Source organism: Psammomys obesus, unplaced genomic scaffold, assembly GCF_907164565.1.
Source record: "Psammomys obesus unplaced genomic scaffold, mPsaObe1.curated_primary_1811, whole genome shotgun sequence".
NCBI classification, from domain to species: Eukaryota; Metazoa; Chordata; class Mammalia; order Rodentia; family Muridae; genus Psammomys; species Psammomys obesus.
In genome coordinates, this window is record NW_026596051.1 from 8,856,912 (window position 1) to 8,863,321 (window position 6,410).

The following is a 6,410-nucleotide window of genomic DNA, read 5'->3' on the forward strand; positions in this document are numbered from 1 at the left end:
GTTTACATTCACACCAGCAGTGGAGGAGGGTTCCCCTTTCTCCACAAACTCTCCAGCATGTGTTGTCACTTGAATTTTTGATATTAGCCATTCTGATGGGTGTAAGGTGAAATCTTAGGGTCGTTTTGATTTGCATTTCCCTTATGACTAAGGACGTTGAACATTTAAGTGTTTCTCTGCCATTTGATATTCCTTTATTGAGAGTTCTCTGTTTAGCTCTGTACTCCATTTTTTAATTGGATTACTTGATTTGTTTCTAGACTCTAGCCTTCTACTGCAGGCAGGAGCTCCGTGCTCACCCACCATTATTGAGTATCGCTAGGGCCCTGAGTATTTTTTTTTTTTTTAAACCACAAGTCAGTTATTTCTGAAAATGCTATAGCACACTAAGCTCTGGTTAAATAGGGTTGGTCTCCTAAGGGCAGACCTTGTTAAGAAGAAAAGATGTTCTGGTATATTTCAGAATATCTCCTTTTTATTTCGTTTGCTAGAAGCTGAAAGTGAGTGGAACTTCAGAAGGTAAAAATCATAAAAGTTGGGAGACCCCTGTGTGATAGGTTCCAGCTGAAGTTTCTGATGCTTGACTTGCCCACATACCCCTTCAGCAATGATGATTACAGTTCAGGTTTTATTATCTGGGCTTAGTTCCATGGAATTTGGAAGACAGGTTTCTGCTCCAATAAATTCTAATTCTGCATATTCATTTATCTGTCTGTTTTTATTTGGAGAACAGAGATCTGCTCTGTGAACTTATTTTCCTGAAAGAAAAATCTTAATAGTCTTTGTTTCAGTTGCCTGAGCTTTTCATTTTGAGAAGACTTCTGAAGCTCTTATATACCAGACCAGAAACCAGACTCTCAAGTATCCTTTGAATAATGCTTTTCAAGTAGTTTTATAGTAACTTATATATTAAAGCTCATATAATTGCACTCAACACTTTCTTCCTTATTCCTCAAAGACAATGTTACAGTTTATCCATTAGAAGCCTATTTATGCTCATACTTACTTTGTTAGAGGTTGTGTGAAAAGACAAATGTTGACAGTTATATGGTGATATAAAAGGATCCTTAAATGTTTGCTAGTCAATATCCATCACTTTCTGATAACAAACATTAACCTAATTTTCTGCTAGAGACAGGGAGTCACTTATTTTCAACTTAACAGTTTCTCAGGAAGAACCGCTGCCTGAAACAAGAGACCAGATCTGGCCAGCATCTTCTTCCATAGATGGTGCAAAGACGTGCCTAAAATGGCCCATCAACATGGAAAACCAGGCCTAGAACTTCCTTGAGCCATACAAAGATGTATTGTTTTTTTCCTCTTTCTAGTACTATGAAGATTGTAAAATTTATGGGTATGTTTGCTCGAGGCACAATATGTTGTATATTCTACCTGAAAAGGAGACAGCACCAAAGAAAATTGAAACAAGAAAAAAAATCAATTCTGATAATATTGTATGGAGACTTCTAGATTCGCAGACTTTGGAATTTATCTTCTCAGCTGCTGAATCACCTGTACTCAGTATTTTCCTCCTCCTTCTCTTCCTCCATCTCCTTTTTTTATTCTCCTTCACTTCTTCCATTCTCCTCTTCCCTTCCTTTTCTTTTCTTTTTCCTTCTCCTCCTTTTCTCTTTCCTCACCTCTATTATTCCTTCTTCTACCACCTATCATCCCCATCATCTCTTCCTTTCCTTCTCTTCTCTCATATCTTTCTACTAGCCCTCATTGCCTTTCCCATTCTCTTCTTCTACCTCTTCCTTTCTCTCCCAAGCAGATTTGAATGATTTTTTTTAAATTTCTGCAAATGCACACTTACAGCTCTGGTAAGTCAAATGCTTCCTTAAGTTCTATAATTAAATTCAGCTCTGTCACGGTTTCAACTGTGGCTCCTGAGCATATCTGCAAACGTCAGAATCCCACCATAATGATTAGACTGTAAGTGGATTTGGATCCTATCTTCAGAGTTCTCAAAAGTGGCCTCTCACTCAGAAATTAAGCCACTGCCTTTTCTGCACAAGAATTTCTTTCATACCATCCCAGCAACTCTGTGTGCTTTCAGAGGAAGAACTGGCCTGAATTGTGCACAGAGTCCCCATTGCCAGTTCTGTTACATTTTTTTTCTTTCTTTCTGGCAGCCCCAACTTCCAGTCAAGATTTCTGGACCTTTTCCAATTACAACACCATTTAGAAACACTCAGCATATTCCAGTCTTGAGTAATGTATTGATCTAGTTTAAAAGAGAAATTGTTCACATGGACCCTCAATGTAAAATTCCTTTTATTATAATTTTGCTTAAACATATGCAAATACACAAACACTGCAAATCCTTAGGCTTACAGCTGTTAGACAATTACAAAAATAAATTTACAAATCAGATATAAAATAAACTACAAATAAACTGCAATTGAAACCAGTCACACTAGTTAGGAAAAGGAGGAAGGGGGGTATCCTTGAAGCCCTGTGGCTACGCACAGCGTGGGAGGCCCATGTCTCTAATTATTCTGTTTCACAGAGCCCAGCACTGCCAGAAGATTCATGCCTGGTGGGGCCTGGATCCTCCAACATTTTTCTCTATTTAAACTACTTCAATGCTTCATTAGCAGGGCTTCCCATAAAGTCACTGGCCTCTATTTAACACGACTACAGCTGTTATTTATGAAGACTCACTGCTGGCTCTTATTGAGTCTGTGGCCATTAAAATTGTACCAAATGCCAAATCAGCATAATAATAAACATTTTTGAACTGTGAGAAATAAACTCATACGATGGTTCTCATTAGATGCTCATCTAAAGATGTAGAATATGCTTTTTCAGGAAGCCGTTTATATGTCACAGCATGTGCAGAATTGGTAGAGTAGGATGCATTTTAACCAGCGGACATCTATGCGTACCTAACACACCAACCACAATAGTTATTATGAATACCTACTCAGAAATCCCCGTATTATATTTTCAAGACAATTCTTTATGTGGCTGCCAACTCCATTCCACACATCTTAATCTCCAAAAGCCACTTTCATTTTGCTTATGGATTTTCATCCAGAGAATCATATGTTTGGTCTCTGGGCTTTTTGACAATGATTTTGTGATTCATCCTGTTCCCACATACCCAGAAGCTGTTCCTTTCTATTGTGAATGTTCTGTTTTGTGGATCTACCATTTTTCCCCCTTCCATCCACTTGTTAATGGGCATTTGAATGGTGTCTACATTTTTACTATCGGGATTGAGGCAGATTGAGCACTTTTTACATTAGTAGTTTTATAGACATAAGCTTCCAGAAAAAGTTGAATTATAGTGCTTATGGTCTGTATATAAATTTATAAGACATTACAAAGTTACTTTCCAAAATGTCAGTATACCTTTTATGCTTCTACCAGAAGTCCTTGAAAGCTCCCATGGTACCACATCCTGTCAGCATTGATGTCAGTAATTGCACAATGTTGACCTCCCCAGTGGATGTGAGGGAGTATTGTAGTGTGGTATGTAACTGTTCTTGCTTCTTGACTAACCAATGTTGACACTTTCTTACATCTTTGTAGCCTTTCATGTCTTATTCCATGAAGAGTCAGCTCACCTTTGGAAAAATTGGCTGCCTATCTTTTGTATGGAGTAACTGGGCTTTATTTATTTTGAATCTAAATCCATAAAATATTATACTTACTTTCATTTTCATTAGTTTTAGGAGGATTTAAAAGTTTCAACTTTAATTTTTTATTTCAGTTGAAAAGTAGCAATTTTTATTTAATGGATTCCAACTTATAAAACATGTTTTCTTCACTGGTGCTTTTTTAAATTAAATTTTTATTTTTTGTATTAATTATGGTTTATTTACTTTGTATCCCAGCTGTACTCCCCTCCCTCATTTCCTCCCAATCCTACCCTTCCTCCCACATCTCCTCTCATGCACCTCTCCAAGTCCACTGATAGGGGAAGTCCTCTTCCCCTTCCATCTGACCCTAGCTTATCAGGTCTCATCAGGACTGGCACTGATGCATTAAAAATAATTTTAAGACTACTTCTGCTATCCTGATGCCTAAGAGAGTTCTTTTCCTGTTTTCTTTTGGATGTTTTAGTTTAGGATATGTATATATGTATGCATACATACATGTACATATGTATGTGTATGTCTCTGTATGTGTAGGTGCCTGCAAAGGCCAGAAGAGGGTGCTCCGGTTTCCTGGAGCTGGAATCACAGGGGCTTATGAGGTGCCTTAAGCAGGTTTGGAAACTGTGCTTGAGTCCTCTTCAAGAGCACTATGCACCTTTAGCTCCAGAGTTGTCTCTCCAGCCTTTGTAACTCAGTCATTATGTTTAGATCTATAATCTGCACTGGGTTTCTCGGGTGTACATGGGATCCAGGAATGACTTCCTTTCCTATAGTCGCCTTCAAGTCTTCCAGCACATTTCACTGGATGTTGTTTCTTTCAGAACTTTTCAAATTTTCTTTTCTGTTTTCTAAATTTCTATTCTGTTTCATGGGTTTCTCCATTAACAGATATACACTATATAATGTTTAAGGTTTTATAAGATATACAATCAGAAAGTTTAGTCACAATAGCTTTTTTTAAATACTTGCTTTAGTTTTTCTAAATCTTGGGTTTTTACCTAAATAGTGGACTCTGTCAGTTTCACAGATGCACTGAGGGAGAAATGTCTTCTTAGAAATATTGAGTCTAATCCATAAACATAGTATTTCAATCTCTGTTTATTTTCTCTGTGATCTTTTAGTGACACATAATTCTCTATATTAGAAAATATTTTAATGATGGTCTGTGATCAAGCTGTATAAAGCCAAATAAAAACATTCGCCCCCTAAAATATGTTTTTTAGATACTTTAGATAATTTCCTGTGTAAAAGTTGAGCTGCACTGTTGTTCTCTGCTCTTGACTATGGATGTGAGGTTCTCTCAACCTCTATCTGTTGGGATTTCCCTGCTATAATGGACTATTACCTAAAACTAAATAAACCCTCCCTGCCTCACGTTGCTTTTTGTCAAGGTATTTTATCATGAAAACAGGAAAATAAGACATGTAATTTTTCCTTTGGTGATTAACAAAGTACACAATATACTTCACCGTATATAGCTGTGTTACAGATTTGTTGTAAGTAGTTCAAATTGATGAGGTATTATTCTTTATTTTTATTTGTTATTTCTGTTGTACAGGACTTTTTTCCTACTCAGACCCTCTATAGGAAGACATCATTCTGTACTTACAGCAGTACATTATTTATTACAACATCATCATGTTACTGTAACTTTCTATTATATTTAAACAGAAATTTGCTGATAGAAAATTTTGTTATAATGTATAAATAATAAATATGAATAAATAAATCTGCTCATTTGAAGCCACTTGGAAAATTATAACGATGTGTAAGATGTATATTTATAAATGGGTTTGTGTGTGTGTATATGCTACATGTTCTAGTGCTGGAGGAGGCTAGGGTTCAGATTCTCTAGAACTGGAGTTGCAGGCATTTGCAAGCAGTTGTGAAAGAAAAGCAAGTATTTTTAACAGCTGAGCTCTATCTCTATCCCCTCACTCCTCACCTTCAGCCTCTGCCAACAAAAAGTTTTCTTGAAAGCCTGTGAGTTAACCTTTACACACACATTTGCAGACTTAAGATGCCACTCTCAATGCTTGTAATTTTTACAGGGACTCTTTGTAGTTTGGAGGATGCATGCAATCTCTCAAAACCTGGTTGCAGTTTCCCCAGCACCCTGTGCAGAAGGCCCAGTCTGTTAGGAGAGCAGAGTGTTGACTGCTATTTGTTGCTTCGAGCCCAGTCCATAGTCTTCTTTAGCATTCCTCTGACACTGCTGTTTCCTGGCTCCCGGAAGAGCTGCTTTTACCATTTTATGCCAACGTGGGCAAAGACCATATGAATTGGCTGCCACATGCTGTTGAGGAAACTATAAAACTGACCCTAGCCAGAAAGACTTGATAGTTGTTAGAACGAAGGGCCGGGCACTTTCACAAACTGGAAACAGGAGACCTATAAGTTTACTGTGGCAATAAATGGCTAATCTGATGACCTGGAGGTCTGTGTAGTTGGTGTCTGTGTCCGCACGGTTGGTGGATGAAGACAGTATTTCTATAACAGTATGTTGCTTATAGTGAATGCATGTCTTTATGTAAAAGATGCCCACAAATATTTCTTGATCTGGAAAGGACCATCAATGAAAAAATCACTCAATTGATTGTGTGAGTTAGAGAACCATATGATGGCAATGAAGTTAACATTCTGCCTTTCAACCTTTCTTTGTATTTTTCACTCCTTTAATTTCATAGGACTCTCACTGTTGTCAATTACTGAAGGATCAGTTTGATGTCCTCTGAACTTCAGTTATTCACTATTTACAAAACAGAGTCAGCCATGTCCACTTCAAAAGGTGATTGTGATGTG